General features: G+C 33.1%; 1 pseudogene; it reads right to left on the bottom strand.

The window, feature by feature from the left end:
* Positions 1-228: 228 nt before the first annotated feature.
* LOC107513195 overlaps positions 229-17,993 on the bottom strand; it is a 78,684-nt pseudogene continuing 60,919 nt past the window's right edge.

Here is a 17,993-nt window from a genome sequence, read left to right as displayed (position 1 = left end):
GTAAAAGGAATCAAATATAGTGGGGTAGGAGGGTGAAGTGGGTAAAGGGGATCAAAAATATGGTAGCTGAAGGAAACTAGACTTTGGGTGGTGAACACACAATAGAATATACAGATGTCAAATGATAATGTACACCTGAAAATTACATGATTGTATTAATTAATATTACCCCAATAAGCTTAATAAAAAAAAAATTATCTGAAAAAAAGAAGTGAGTGTAAGTTTAGTTCAGTTGTTTACAGGTAGGTGTGACTTCATTCCTGTTCATCCCACTTGCAGAAGTGGTAACTTGGAATTAGTTCTTGAGAAGCTGTTCAATGGCTACTTGGCAGACATGGAGCTCTGAGGCTAAAGATTAATCTTTTTCGTGCACTTGGTGTGTTAACTCTTCAAACGCTTCCTGTAGTTGCTGTTGCAGCTTTTCATTCAGTCTTTACCTTATCAAAAGTCATTGGCTTTAATTCCTCTCTGCTATAATGTAGATGCTGGGTCTGGACATTAGCCTCTGGATTAGCGATTGTCTCTATTGTGGCATAAAGTGGCACCTGAATCTTATAACACAGCAAGCCCGAAGTCTGTATTTTCCCTCTGCTCCGATATTTTTGCATACAGCCTGAGAGGCCACTTGTGTTTTTATCTATTCACTTTGCTGAATACTTTGGTACTTGGGAGTCAAATTGTAGGAGTAACTTTTTATCGGTTTATGCCTGAAATTAGATAGGTGATGCTGAGGATTTTTAGAATATTCAGAATCTGAATTTACATCCTTACTTTGTGCATACCGTACAATTAAATTCATCTTCTTATTCAGAAAAGTTTTCGCTTCTCCCTAAGCACTTTTTCAAAGCTTAGATGGAGGACAATCCTGTTTTGCAATAAAATGATATTTTTCAAAGCAGTTTTTATGACCTCTCAAACACCTTGTGTGTACAAGAGATTAGATTTTGGTACTCCCTCAATATTTAGCTCAAAACGACTGTGGCAGAAAAAGTGTTTCTTTGTTTCCAGTTTACAAACACTGCAAATTTGTTATTATTCAAATCAATGTTAAAAACTGCTTCCCTTTGTTCTCATCGCCCCGCCCGGTCCAGATCTGCATACCAAGGCAGCTTTCTGTGCTGCTCTGGCTCCCACACTACTGTTTGCCATGTTGCTTTTCAAAGTAACTGTGCCACTTACAATTCCACAAACGTGGTAATCTCTTTTTTGTTAGTCTTAAGGTGAAAATAACACCTTGTCATTTATTTTGCATTTTAATAACATGCAATTATTATACTTAATAAATCATGTGATTATATTTAACTATATATATTTATATTATAATTATATGGTTGCATAACTATCATGTGTACACACACATGAAAAGAATATATATGAAAGGAATTAAACTTACTAATACGTATTATTAAGAAAAAAATTATCCATTAATTCCATTACTCTGAGATGGCCACTTTTAAAAGTTTGGTCACCCAATTTTCCAAATTTTTTCTAAGTATATGCTAAGAAAATTATGTATAGATTACATAAAAATGAGATAGTAGCTAGAGGATAAGTGAAGTAAAGGGAAGGTTTTTGAGATGAAAAAAATAGCTGCATAGTTGGGAAAACAGCTCAGTGTGGAGAGAAAAATGGATAATGGGGAGGGAAATTGATAGAGAGATGTCCTTGAAAATGTCCTATTGATAGGATCAAGTATCCAAGTGGAGGGCATGGGCAGTTTATCTACAGTTTTAAGAAGGAAGGCAGATTTTCAGGGTACAGAATATATTAGTTGGGAACACGTGATGGTGGAGGTTTATGGAAGCCCTTTTCTTTTCTTTCTTCTTCTTTTTAAAATTTTTTTGGAAGCCCTTTTCTGATTGTTTCTGATTTCTCAATGGTTTAGGAAGCAAGATCGTTAGTAGAGATTGAAGGAGGGGGAGGAGATTCTGGAATTTTAATGAGAGAGATGTATAATATTAAAAAGAGTAGGAGAATGAATAGAGTGGGACAATAATGATTTGGGGGCAGCTCTATGAGTTCATTTAAGGTTTATGGTCATGAAGTGAAAGTTGGCGTCGTTTGTGTCTTTTTCTCTAGTCATGTTCATTTTGCAGGTGGGGAAGAGGTAGAAAGGTAGATTAAATTGGTCATGTATCTACTTATCAAGTATATAAAACAAGAAAAGGATAAGGAAGGTTAAGAGTTACCATGAAATGATTATAAAAATTGATTATAGAGGGGAGAGGGTGTATTAGTCTTCTCAGGAGGTCATAACAAAATGCCATAGACTGGGTGACTTAAACAACTGAAATTTATTTTCTTACAATTCTGGTGGCTGAAGTCCAAGATGGAGGTGCCAGCAGGGTTAATTTCTGTTGAGTCCTTGTTTCCTGATTTATTCTAAACCATTTTAAAAAGATAACTCATAGATGAAGCAGTAATGCTTCCAGGGATGAATGTCTGAACTCATCCTGGCACAAATGAGTTCACTTAGATAAGCGTTTTTCTTACCATAGGCTCTGAATTATCCTGTTGAGGCCCCTGGAAAATAGTTCAAATAAATTCTGGGTATCAAATGGTCGCTTCACTTTATTGTTTGTCAATTCAATGTTAGGAGAGTTATTGAGACTCAAATGTGTAATCAAAATAAAGGTACTCTATATATACCCAACATGATCTGAAAAGTGTTGGGATAGATATACAGATCCTTTAGCCTAAACAATTCTGGATTTCACCTTTGACATTTTCGGGTAGTTTATCCCTCACTTCTAGAGTAAATTTATGTTCCATGTGATATGATCATTTCCCAGGGTACACCTGTTATCCCGCCATCTTCAGATTAGGACCTCCCTTTACTCTAAAAAGTGTTCCAATTTGAATAACAAATTATATCTAATCAGTCACCAAGATCTGGCAATACATGCCAATTTTTAACACAACTATTTTCTCTGCATTTATCATTAGAAACTAGATAAAAAACAGTGCACAGGTTTAATTTATAATGTAAAATTTAAATAAAATTATCATAGCAATAAATGTGACATTTATTTATGCTCTTCCTATAAACCCAGTTATATATGCCACTTTAAAAAACAAAAAGGAAACATATTTAGAATATAAAATATAAGAAATATACTGCTTTTACAATAAAAAGTTATCATGGCTGTATTTTATTTTCATATGAAACAAATACTAGGCCGCTACAATTTGATGTTATAAAAAATCTATTTAAATGGAAAAAAAAGTTTTAATTGTGTAGAAGAGTAAAGAAAAATTTCTTCCACCCTTCAATGTTCTTTCAGTTGGTCTAATAATTAAATCGACATGAGACAGATTAACAAGAGAAAATAAGCAAATTTAATTAGATACATACACATAGGAATTTCATATATCTGAGAGGGTCAGAGACACCACATACATGAGAAGTTCAAAGACAGAAAAGGGAAAGGTGTCTTGAGGCTTAAGAGGGATGAAGGTCATTGCAGAGAGATAAGAGCAGATGTTCAGTAATTAGTAGTTTTCCTTGCCATATAGCTAAGTCAATAAAAGTTATTTCTGGTCATAACTCTTATTATTGGCAAGATCTCTAATTTAATTTCTTTAAGGGAGAAGTAAAAGTTTCTCATGGAGGTCTTGGTTGCCTTTAGCTCAAAATAATCTGCATCCTCCAGAGGCACATCTTGGGGTGACTCATTCTGAACCCTTACAATTGTTAAAACGTTTACTTCAAAAGACGACAACTCTTTTGCATGAAATAAAGCTTTCCTCAGTAAAATGCTTTGTTTTAATGTGTGCTATCCAATAAGCTCCACTTTAAAAATACAAACATTGGTAAAAATAATAATACATAAATACCTTCATTCTTAACATGACAAATAAATATGATTTTCTTTGTTTGGCTCAGTTATTCCTCAAATCCACTCAAATACATGAATCACAGATGTTCCCATAGCAAGTCCTTAGAGATATGAATGCAGGATAAAAACAAATACTTAAAAATAACTCAAATAACAGACAGAAAAAAATTAAATATGAAAAATGTTATTACACTCTTAAGATTAGCAACTACCCTTGGGGAAGGAAAGTGAGCATCTCATTAAAATCCCAAGAGTGTAAGAGTGTGCAAGATCACACTCAATGTGGAAGAAAAAAAGCCATGAGGACCTCATTTGGCAGGTGACAAATGTTCTCTAGGCTTTTCTAGATTAAAGCCTGCCAAATCTGAAATTTCTACATAAAGCTGTCAACTGATCTGTGGCACTATTGTATTGCTACAGATTTTAGGAGAGATAGCCAAAAGGATGAAGCTAAAACACATGTAAAAAGATTAAAACCAGTTTTGAATGTTTGGGAGCAAAGGAGGACAGAGAACTACAAATAGAACTTAAAACTTCTTGAGGAAGAGGACACAAAACTTATACTGGACACAGTTACTTGACTCTAAGTGACATAATGACATTCGGCTCTATTTTCTTCTTCTTATTCAAGGAAATTCAAAATCTGTTAGACCAAAATGGATCTTGGGTAAGTCAGCAAGGAGGTCAAATAAAGTTTAGAGCTTTCACTCTAAGTTACATATTTCTGGACTGGAATCCTAGCTCTGCCATGTCTTCAGTATTTGATTGTGGTAGATTTATTTCTCTCGCTTCATGTTAATAACCTTATCTGTAGAATGGGGGTGATACTATCTACATAATTTATGATAAGTTTTAAAGTAATGCCGTTAAAAAGCTTAGTATGATTGCTGGCATATGATAAACACTAAATAAAAATGCTTATTACTTGTTTAACTTGAAAATGTAGAAGTTAGATAACATAAGAATAAATGACTTTTCCAAGGTCACACAAAACAATTGGCCTGTTGATTTCAAGTGCTTTATTATTTTCATTATCCTCACCTTCTTAGTGTGATACAATGGATGGAAACTAACATGTGGATTTTTTATTTTTTTTAAATTTTTAAATCAGCTTTATTAATATCGAGGAACTCTATATGGTTTCAATTAAATTAATCGTATGGGTACAGCTTACAAATATAGTCATGTCCAATGTCAGTATCCATCAAAAGTATCCACAACAGAGGAGAATCTTTAATTATCAAGTAGACACAATGGCAGACTCTGTGGATATGTCACACTTTCTTTGCTTAATCAATCTATTTCTTGCTCAAAGAGCTTGTGGAAAAAAGTAGTTATGGCAAGAATTTACAGTGGGGACAACTGGCAGACACAAGATTAAACAAATAATCAGAATTGCATGTTATCGCTAATGAGATAAAATCCTGCACCACTATATAATTCAATGAGTTAAATATAGTATTACTTTTGTGATATCCATGCCAAAATAGTTAACATAAAAATACTCATGACAAATCTGACCAGTGTCTGTTGGGGAAGACACTAATAAATAATTTACTTGAAATTATACCCTGTTAACACAGAGTGAGAACTGATCAATTAGTGATTGTTTTATTATTATCAATATGCTTTATACTTTCTTTTCCTTCCCATTCTCGTATTTTTTAAAATTAAATTTATTAAAGTGACATTAGTTAATAAAATTCTGTAGGTTCAACTGTGCAATTATATAATACATTATCTATATACTGAATTATGTGCCTACCACCCAAAGTCAAATCTCTTTTTGTCACCATATATTTGACCCCCTTTCCTCTTATCTATCTTGCTTTCTCTCTGATAACTACCAAACTGCTGTCTGTGTCTGTGAAGTTTTGATTGTTCATTTGTCTTGTTCATTTGTTGTTTTCAGTTTTAAAACCCACATATGAGTGAAATCACACAGTTATCAACTTTTTCTCTCACTTATTTTGCATAGCACAATAATCTCAAGATACATCCATGTTGTTGCAAATGGCAATATGTCATCTTTTGTTATGGCTGATTAATATTCTATTGTATATATGTACCAAATCTTTTTTATGCAATCATCTATCCAAGGGCACTTTGGTTGTTTCCTTGTCTTGGAAATAAATTGCATAGAAAAAAACACAGGTACTAAACACATGGACCTTGGTCTTAGAGAGGATTTTATAAATTTGACCTCAAAGGCAAGGGAAGTAAAAGCAAAAATAAATGAATGGGACTATATCAAACTAAAAGCTTCTCCACAGAAAAAGAAGCCATTGACAAAATAAAGAGGCAACCAACAGAATTGGAGAAGATAAATTTGCAAACAACACCTCCTATAAGGGGCAAATACCCAAACTATATGAAAAAACTCATACAATTCAATAACAGAAAAAACAAACTATCCAATTAAAAAGTGGGCAGAGGACCTGAACAGACACTTCTGCCAAGAAGACATACAAATGGCCAATAGACATATGAAAACATGTTAAACCTCACTAGTTATTAAGGAAATACAAATTAAAACCACAATGAGATACCATATCACATCTGTTAGAATGGCTATCATCAACAAGACAATTGATAACGAGAGTCACATAGGTTGTGAGGGAGAAGGAATCCTCATACACTGCTGGTGGAAATGTAAATTGGTACAGCCACTATGGAAAACAGGATGGAATTTCCTCAAAAAATTAAGAATAGAATTATCATATCACACAGCAATCCTTCCTCTGAGTATCTACTAAAAAATTTGAAACATTTATCCATAAAGAAATATGTACCCCGATGCTCATCGCAACATTATTCAAGGTGGCGAAGACTTCGAAATAACCAAAGTCTCCTATTTTTTCTCATAAAATATGAAGACTCTAGAGAAGAAAAGAGAAACAGCTTCACATCCAGAAACAGCTTAATTAAAAAAGAATTCAACTGGATAATATTTAGATGTAGATAATAAATGTATAATTTATTTTTAAAATATTCACACTGTTTTAGATAAAAACTTTGCCACTGGTATCACCAATGTTTTTCATTTTATAATTTCTGTCCCGAATTAAGGAGAGATTATTTTAAATTATTGATAATACTTTCAGCATATTAATAAAGAATTTCACACAATCCAACAATTGGTTTTGAAAATCGTGGCAATGGTGATGATTATTATAATTCCAGTCATCTGACTGCATACAAACAGAGATTGAAATTGGCATAACGGTTGATGAGCATTCATTTCCTGTTCTTACCTGTTGCTTTCCCCACCTGTACACTAACTACTAACTTGAAAGTCGATGAAAAAAATACATTTATATTACTACGTGGGTAGTTATTGCTTTCTCCAAATCTTAATATGGTGATGGACAATTTTCCTTCAATAATTAGCTAAAAGAAAATTATGCCTTCGATGTCAAATCTATTTTAACAAAAACTCTAAAATCAGTAACATATAGTTATACAATTAAATGTGAAAAATAATCTTAAATTAGAAACATTTTCCTATTTATACGACAGTTGTAATAGCACAAAAACTATTATTTTTCTGAAGCAGTAGTGTGTGAAATGTGATGTCTTGTCATCTCCAAATATATTAGTATGTAATTCTTTAAACAAGGAAGTTCTCCTACCTGACTGCGTACAATACTACAATCAAAATCAGAAATTTAACATTGACATGTTGCTACCATCTAATTACAGACCCCATTCTAGTTTCTCAAAGTTCACCAATTTCCTTTCCAGTGAAGAGATCCACCTGAGGACCACACTTTGCATTTCATTATCATGTTTCCTTTATTGCCTTCAACCAGGAACAGTTCTTCAGTCTTTCTATGACTTTCATGATATTAGCACCTGTAGAATATCCCCCAAGTTAGGTTAGTCAGAAGTTGCCTCGAGTATTTTCATGTTAAGCATTTTTGGAAAGAATATTACAGAAGGAACACTGTGTTTGTATCATTGCATCTTATCAGGTGGTACGATGTTTCGATTTATCCCATTGTTGATAATGTTACTTTTGATCATTTGGTTAAGTTTCTATTTGCCAATTTTTCCCCACTGTAAAGCCACTGCTTTTCCCTTTGTAGTTAATAATACATATTTTTGAGAAGTTATTTGAGTCTATATAAATAGTCATCCTCATCAAACTTTTATATAATACCCATGGTTATTTCATGTGTGAATTATTACTATGATAGTTGTCAAATTATAGTTTTCTAGTTCTATTTCCATTTAAATTTATTAGTTGGTTTTTTATTATTAAAAAAACTTTCTATTATCCCTATTTATTTACCTCAGTAAAAATTTTTATTTTATTCAATTCATTGGATAGAAAAGTGAAAGAAGACACTTCCACCCTTGATTCCCAGACCCAAGTATACTGACTATGGGGGACACAGAACCATAAAAGAATCTCTGACTTAAAATATACTGTATCCTGAAACAGAATGCTTTCCTTATAGATGTTTTCACCCAACTGGCAATGTAACCGATTCTTTAGTGAGTTGATCCACCTTTCAGTTACTCCAGCAACTTCTAGATATTGAGGTCTGTGGTAAAACAAGTTAATTTTATAGGTATGAATCTATCGCTGAACTTCCGTTGTTGTGAAATGAGCTCCCTGATCAGGAACAGTGATATGGAGACTTCATAAAAGTGATTAAGGTGCTCTGTGAGTCTGTTTGCAGAAGTATTACAAGCAAAGAAGGTTAATCTATATCCAGAATACGTGTGTAATATTCCAGTAAGGATAAACCTCTGCCCCTCCACACTGGAAGAAATGCAATGCAATTAACTGAGTAGCTAGCTGGTTACACTGAGAAATGGTGCCACAACGGGGGCTCAGTGTTGGTCCCTGCTAATAACAGGCTGGGTATTGAGCAGCGTCATTAGCCAGGTCGGGCTTGGTGACAAGAATTCCATGTTATTGAACCTATGCATAGCCAGCCTCCACTTCAATCTCTCTGGCTACCATTTTTATGTTTTTTTTTTTTTTTTTAACAAAGAACTGAAGTGAAAGTGACACATCCACAGGTTCTTTCATTTTATCCACCTGATAATTAAAATTTTCTTGTTTGAGATCCTTTTGATGGTTATTCACATTGAACATAAATATGTTCAGAATCCATATTCATTCTGAAAAATCCAACCCCATACCTCTTACCCAGACTTTCTTGTTGCCAGTCTTTCAATCCTGTACCTTCCAAATCACCACCCATCCAGTCAAGCCATTAACAACTGGCCATTGATCTCTGCAGATCCATATTTCTGACTGTCTTGCACTAGACAAAGTGAACAACCAAATGTTCTGCTTAAATTTATTCCCACTGGTAGTATTTTCTTCATCACTGTCATTGAGAGTCACTCTTCGGTGGGGCTGTAATGCTATAGCTATCCCTCTTTTGTTTAGCATACTATAAAGACTCAATTGTTCATCAGTCTCAAGTTTTCTCTTCCTTAGTCAACTTTTTGTAAAGAACACTGCAATAGACCATAGGCACAGAATGAGGGAAAGGCGGTGATATAAGATGAATTGTGTCAAAGAAATCTGAGTATCCTACTCATATAACATATTTTTTGGACCTCCCTGAGCTCAATCTTTTATATGTCATTTCCGCTTGATGATAGATTGCTGATGCATGCACCTAAACTATAGGTAAGTGGGGCAGACAACACTCAGTAGTGATAATTTCAGATCCCATGGTGACCTGAGTCTTTTCAAAGGCCTAGTAGCAAACCAGAAACTATTTCTCAAAGTTAGGTTATTTATCTACAGGGAAAGGCATTGAATTGCTCCAAAGTTCTAGACATTTGTGCTATGATTCTCCTATTGGTGATGACAGATTTTATTTGGCTTCTCCATTTGCTATGGACATTTCGAGTATCCTTGGCTTGCCTGGACCAAAAGGCCCAAGTATTAGAATAATTTTTACTGAAGCTTTAACTTCCTACGAGTCATCTCTTGTGCTAGCTCCCAGTAGAAACTGATAGTCTTACAGATAACTTTGTTGATTCATTGAAGTAACACTGTTTAATGTGGTATGTGTTGCCTCCAAAATCCAGAAACACAAACCATGAACTATGCCTCATTTCTCAAGGTAGATTGATTGAAGCGCATCAACTTGCTTTTCACGTTGGAGGGATATATTAACAGATTCCTGACATTTAGCACCTTCCCCAACATTAGAAATGTTATTGATTTGGAGAACCCCAAAAACTTTTGTGAGGTTTATATCTCATTATCTTGTTTGTTATTTCTTGTTAAGGTACCTGTTAATAGGATATGAAAGGCATAATGTAGTAAATGAAAAGTACTAGTATAAAATTTTGTGGAATGTCAAAGAAACACGATCTCTAGGGGTTATAATATCAGAAAGAGTAGGATAATATATATATATGTCTGAACCAAATCTACTCTTGGTTGACAGGTTCTTGGCTACCTACCTGATATAAAAGTTCTTTTTTTTTTTCCCTGCTATATAGATCATGCAATGCTCTAGTTGAAAGACCATTTATTTTGTTTTTAGGGACACAGGATCAAGTAAACACTGTCAGAGATCTCTGAAAACCAAGGAATTCTGATTTCTGACATGTTCTTTTTGCCCTTTGTGGTAAATATGTCAGCCTTATCTTTAGCAATTAATTGCTGTCATTTGGCATCTAATACTCTTGGCCCCCACTAGTGGTTTATCGGTAAATACTTAACAGTGAGATTGTCAGCAATAAAAGAGAAGGAGAGAGAGAGGGAAGGAGAGAGAGAGGGCTCTGTCTGTTGCACCTGCATTATTTCATGCTGTCCTTGATTTGTCAAGCTCATATCAGATTACTGTCTTACTGCTTCTGACACATAATACAATTATAAATATTCTGTTTTAGGTAACATCTCCCAGTTTTTCTTCTGGAATTATAAGTTTTTGGCCTTTGACATCATTGATCTTCCAAATGAGAATCTTTCTGTGCTTTTTTTTTTTTTGCTTAAAATTTCACAGTTTCCAATCTTTTCTTAAAAGGAGATAGGACAACTAGGACAGAAAAAAAAATAATGTCTACCACAAGAGTTGCTGACAAGATATTTTTTGAGCCTCAGAGTGTGAGCAAGCAAGGCCCAAATGCAACATGAAAAGGTGCACAGGAAGAGACAGCAGAGGAAAAGCAAAGGGAACTCCTGGTAGACCTAAGATGTAGGAAACAAAAATTCCTAACCAGCCCTCATTTCTACAATGAGGGGTCCCCCACTATGAGTGAAACAGGTAACCGACAGGGGAAAGTCTCCAAAGTATCCAACTTGCAGAGGACTGTAAGACAATTGGAACACGCTGGACAACCTAGGCCACAGGGCTCCCCAAAATACTCAGTGAAGGGAAAGAGCACTGTGAGGAGACATTACTGGGAATGGAACTTACATAAATAATAAAATGTCACATACAAATGGGAGAAAAGTCTTGACAAACATATACCTCAAAAAGTTTTGAAGAGAGGGACTAATGTCAGCAATACAGCAGAAGAGGAAGTTCCAACTCATTTCCCCACACCCTCCCCCCCAAAAAAATGCTTTAACAACCATATATGGACCAAAATACCTTCATGAGAACACCAAAATCAAGTTAAGAAATTGCAGTGCCTCAGAAAAACATGAGACTGAGATAAGAGCAAATTACCCTTACCTGTGTCCTCCCTCTTCCAAGTTGACAGAGTTAAACAAGAAATTTCTCCTGCAGAGAAAAGAAAGAGCAATAGCTGACTCCAACATACCAAACCTTTCAGAATGCTGCCTGAGAAATCTTCTCCTGTCTTGCATCACTAAGAGTGCTGAGGAATTTGACATAGCTAATATGCTTTGGTGCAGTTAAGAACAAAGAAGGGGCATAGGTGGCTCTTGGCAGCTGGTAAAGCACACAGAAGGCAGCTCAGCCCCCAGCAGACAGCCAGGAACTCAACACCAAGTACAGATCTCAGCAGCCTGTGTGGATCTCAGCGGATAACGTGGTTCTTAGCAGAAGGCACAATTCTCAGAAGATAGTAACTGGATCAGATCTACGGGACTGCAATGAGATGTGTAACCATGACTTTTTCAGGAGAGAGAAAGAAGTGGGATTTGTGCCCAATGTCAGGAATCTCAGTGCACTGTTTTAGAGAAAAGAAGAGGATGGCTCTCAGTATACAGCATAGCTCTCAGCAGGATTAGAAGATTCACAATCCCGACATTTCTCTCCCAAAAAGGAAGGAGAGGAGTGGACCGTGCACATTTCATAAAAGAGGTTTGACAGACTTCCAGAATCTCTAACCAGGCTGATTGGTTTAAAGTCTCTCTCTGCTAAAGACAGTTTTTAAACTGAAAGAGGTGGCTTCTTCTTCAAATGTGCATACACGAACACAAAGCCTCAAGAAACACAAAGAAACAGGGAAATATAGCATTAATGAATGAAAAAAAAAACATTCTCAGTTACCAACAGAAAAGAAATAGAGATCTATGAAGTACATGCAGAGAATTCAAAATAATCATCTTAAAGAAGCTTAGTGAGCTTTAAGAAAATACAGACAAAATGAGGAAAAGAATACATGAAGAAAATGAGAACATCAATGAAAAGATAAAAATCATACAAAGAACCAAGCAGAAATTATGAAGCTGAAAAACACCATAATCGAATTGAAAAATCCAATACAGGCTTCACAGAAGATTTGATAAAGTGAAAGTATCGGTGAACTTGGATATAGGTCATTTGAAATTATCCAGTCCAAGGAACAAAAAAAAAAAAAAAATGAAAAAGCAAAAAAAGCCTAAATGACTTATGGGAAACAATCAAGTGAACTAATATAATATGTGTATCATGAGAGTCCCAGATGAAGGAAAGGAAGATAGAGGGGCAAAAAGCTTATTGAAAGAAATAATGGCCAAAACCTTCCAAATCTAGGGAAAGAAAGAACATCCAGATTCATGAAACACACAAAATTCCAAATATGAGAAATCCAAAGCAGTCTGCATCAAGACATGTAATAAAATTGTCAAGTCAAAGGCAAGAAAATTTTGATAATAAGAGAAAAAAGATTCATCAGGTATAATGATGCCTCATAAAACTATTAACAGATTTCTCAGCATAAACTTTGAGTTCAGAAGAGAATAAGATGATATATCCAAAGCACTGAAAGAAAAAAATCAAGAATTCAAGATCTTTTATGTATATGTGCATATTATGTGTGTGTATGTATATGCAATAGGAAAAAGAGAATGGAATCAAAGACTATCACTAAAAATAACAAAGTACTAAAAGACAACAACACGTATACAAAAAAAAAAAACAGAAAAAGGGGAAAAAAGACAAAATAATTAACAAAATGGCAAAATTATACCTTTTTACCAATAAAACTTTAGACATAAATGGATTAAACTCACCAGTCAAAATGTTTGGAGTGCCTAAATAGCTAAAAACACAAAGCACAACTATATACTGTGTGCAAGTGACTCACTTTAGATTAAGGACACACATAGGCTGAAAGTCAAGGAATGAAAATATGTATTCCATGCGAATGGTAAACAAAATAACAGGGTCGGCTATATGTATATCAGACAAAATAGACTCTAAATTAAAAAATGGTTATGAGACTAAAATGTACATTATATAATGACAAAACAATCAATTCATCAAGAAGATATAAAAATTATAAATATATATGTATCCAACAAGTAAACATTTAAATAGATAAAACAAATATTGATAGAACTAAAAGGAGAAATAAACAGCATTGCAATAATAGGAGACTTCATACTTACTTTCAACAATAAATAGAATATCTAGAGACAAAAATAAGGTAAAGAAATAGCAGACTACAGACCAAGTAAATTTAATAGGCACATATAAAACTTCTCATGCAAATAGCAGCACACTACAGAGTCTTATCAAGTACACAGAGAATGTTCTTTATGATAGATCACATTTTAGACTATAAAACAAGTTATAATAAATTTAAGAAGATTCAAACCACATCAAGTATCTTTTCCAACCACAATGGTGTGAAACTATAAATTAACAATAGAAGAAAAATTGGAAAATTTAGAAATAAGTGGAAATTTCCATATTCATAACAACTAATGGATCAAAGAATAAGACTAAATTAAATCAGAAAGTAATTAAAGATAAATGACAATGAAAACACAGTATAACAACAAAACTTATGGGATGTAGCAAAAGTAGTACAAAGAAGGAAGTGATAAATTTTTATATCAAAAAAGAAGAGAGATCTCAGATAAACAAGCTAACATTACACTTTCAGATACTAGAAAAGGGAGAACAAATTAAGTCCAAATTTAGGACAAAAAAAATTAATACAAATTAGAGCAGAAAAAAAATATAGACTGCAAAACAATAGAAAAAATTCATAAAACTAAGAGCTTTTCAAATAGGTAAACAAAATAGACAAACTCTTAGTCTGAATAAAAACAAAAAAAATCATGAGTGACTAGTATGAACAATTATAAGCCTACGAATTGGATAACCTAGAAAGAACGTAAAAATTCCTAGAAATGTGCAATCTGCCAAGACTGATTCATGAAGAAATAGAAACCCAAACAGACCAATAACAAGTAAGAAGATCGAATCAATAGTCAAAACCTCCCACTCAAGGAGAATCCAGGACCTGATGACTTCAAGAGTAAATTCTACCAAACATTTAAAGAAAAATTAACACCAATTCTCTAACTCTCCCCAAAAAATATTAAAGAGGAGGGAACACGCCCAAACTCATTTTATACGTATTACCTCATAAAAATATTAACAAATTGAATTCAACAGCATATTAAAAGGGTTATACACCATAATCAAGTGGAACTTATCCCTGGTGTGCAAGAGCAGTTCAACACACACAAATCAATAAATGTGGTATACAACATTAGCAGAATGAATAAGAAAATCAAATCATTGTCTCAATAGATGAAGAAAAAGCATTTGGCAAAATTCAACATCTTTTCATAATAAAAATTCTCAACAAATTACATGTAGAAAGAATGTACCTTAACATAATAAGGACCACATATAATAATCCACAGCTAACATTGTACTCAATGGTGAAAAACTCGAATCTTTTGTTCTAAAATGAAGAACAAGACAATGATGTCCACTCTCATCATTTCTATTCAATATAGTACTGGATATCCCATCCAGAGCAATGAAGCAAGGAAAAGAAACAAAAGATATCCAAATCAGAAAATGAAAAGTAAATTTTTTGTTCTATTATAACATGATCTTATACATAGTAAATCCTAAAGACTCCACAAAGGAATGTTAGAAATGATAAACAACTTCAATAAAGTTGTAGAATACAAAGTCAAAATAAGAAAATTAATTTTCTTTCCATGCCGTAACAATGAACTATCCAAAAAAAATTAAGAAAATAACCTAATTTATAACAGCATCAAAAATAAAATAAAATACTTAGGAATAAACTTCACCAAACAGGCATTTAGTTTGATGACTTAAGGTCATACCTTTCACAAAATTTAACTCAAAATGGATCTTGGACGTTAAGTAAAATTAAAAAGTATAAAAGTTTTAGAAAAAGAACATAAAGAGAAAATCTTCCAGTCTAGAACTATATGTTTTCTTTTCTTTTTTTTAAAAAAATTAAATTTATTGGGATAATATTAGTTAATACAATCATATAAGTTTCTAGTGTACAGTTCTATAATACATCATCTGTAATTGCATTGTGTAATTTTTTTTCGTCACTATATATTTGACCCTCTTTACCCTTATCCACCTTCCCTCTGGTAACCACTAAACTGTTGTCCGTGTCCATGATTCTCTGTTTGTTTGTCTAGTTCATTTGTTGTTTTCTGATTTATATCCTACATATAAGTGAAATCATATGGCTCTGAAACTTAGATTACATAAATCATTTTCGAAAATTTCTCCTAAAGCATGATTCATATAAAGAAAGATTGAGAAATTGGACTTGATCAAAATTAAAAGTATTTGCTCTGTAAAAGTTCTTGTTAAGAAGATAAAAGCAAGCTACAGACTGAGATAAAATATTTGCAGACCATATGCCTGACAAAAGATTAGTATTCATAATACAAAAAGAACTTTCAAAACAACTTTCAAAACAGAACTTTCAAAACAACATAAAAACATGCAAGCAATCCAGTTAAAAAATAGGACATAAGACATGAAGAGACATTTCACTAAAGGAGATATATAGATAGAAAATGAGCACATAAAAAAGAGCTTTGATGTCATTAGCCATTTAGAAAATGTAAACTAAAATCACAGTGTCTAAGATAAAATACACTAAAAATACCAAATGCTGGCAAGAATGTGAAGAAATTAGATCATTCATGATTGTTGGTGAGAATTTAAAACAACATGGTCACTCTGAGTACAGTTTGTCAGTTTCTTTAAAAACTATGTATGCATAGCCATGTGACCAGCAATTACACTTCAAACATTTTTCCCAGAAAAATGAAAACTTATGTTCATTAAAAAAAAAAACCTGCATACAAATGTGTATAGCAGTTATATTCATAATAGCCAAGAACTGTTAATAACGCAAGTATTCTTCAAAGGATGAATGAGTAAACAAACAGTAATACATTCATATCATGGAATAGTCAGCTATAAGAAAGAATGAACTATTGATGTGCACAGAAAATTAGATGGATCTCCAGAGAATTATGATGAGTGAAAAATAAAAGCAACATAAAAGATTACAAATTGAATTATCGCATTTATATCATATTATAGAAATGATGAAATTATAAACATGAAGTATCAGTGGTTGCTAGAGATTAAAGAGGGCAGTGGAATGGATGTGTATACATGTGGCTATAAAACAGGAAGAAATCTTGCAGTGATGAAAACATTACATCTCTTGACCATATAAATGTCAATATCCTATTGCAAGATGATACCATTGAGGTAAACTAGGCAAAGGCTATATGGGATTACTCTGTATTTTTTTTCCTACAGTGGCATGTAAATTTATTACCTAAAGATGAAAAAAAATATTTAAAAATAGTCATCTTTTTGAGTACTGAAATATTTATGAGTGAAATTTTAAAAAATACACATTTCAGGATGGTCAGCTAGCATTTTATCTGAAAGAACCATAATTCAGAGAAAATAAGTACTTCTTCAGTCAATATGTCAATCAGCAAACCTCATTTTGTTAAATAGCACAGCAAGTATCATTTTTGTGTTTGTGAAAATAGTAGCTCTTAACTAACAGGATACATTTTTAGAAATTAGCTTTTATTGTTAAAAATAAAGATATTCGAAGTATGTAGATGGGCTAACATATTTCGAATATACTCTTATCAGTGTGCTAGAGTTGACTCATACCAGTTTACAAGAAAGAATCATTAAATTTTTAGGAATTTTGCGTCAGATGTAAAAACAGCCACAATTAAAAATTAAATTATACAAACTTTCAATTAAGAATATGATATTAAAAACAAAGTTAATAAATACTTAAGCCTCATCACTTCTTAGTTATTTTACTGCACTTTATTATCATTATCTATGCTTTTGAGGTTAATTATGTCTATTGTAGCTATTTAGTGGAGGTGGTTCACAATAGCGTACTACTACACGCTTTTTCCTAGCTTTAGGTTCAACGACACCATATTGATAGGTTGAATTCAGCCATGGTAAGTATATTCACATTGCAGAAATAAGCAAACACCAAAAATTAGAACTTTTTATTTCTGGAGAGCTAGTTGTTAACTTTTACTAAAAAAACTTGATAACACTCTCCATCTTTGCCTGAACATAGCATAAGAAACTAGTGAGGCCTCCAGTTTATATTCATTAATGAATTTCTGAGTGTCCTATATCCAGTTTCCTGTCAAATGCACAGAATACTGACTTTGGAACACTTGAAGAGACACAGCTGAAACTTCAAGGAGCTTAATCTGTAGTTTGAATGAATTAATTTCTCCCTACTTGTTAATGAATTAAATGATTAACATTTAATGGTGTCTTTATAGTTACTAGAAGTATAAAATATGTGCTTATTTTAGAATAAGATATACAGAAAGAAGTATATAAAAAATAAAAAATTTTTTATCATCCCGTCTCCTAAAATAAACTATTCTTTTGAATAGTTTGGTATTTTTATGCACCTTTTGAGACATTTAAAATAAACACTTTTGAAAGAGGCTTA

Source organism: Rousettus aegyptiacus, unplaced genomic scaffold, assembly GCF_014176215.1.
Source record: "Rousettus aegyptiacus isolate mRouAeg1 unplaced genomic scaffold, mRouAeg1.p scaffold_m13_p_1, whole genome shotgun sequence".
Classification (NCBI taxonomy): Eukaryota; Metazoa; Chordata; class Mammalia; order Chiroptera; family Pteropodidae; genus Rousettus; species Rousettus aegyptiacus.
Note: the sequence above shows the minus strand (reverse complement) of the source record. Positions and strands in the feature narration are given on the sequence as shown.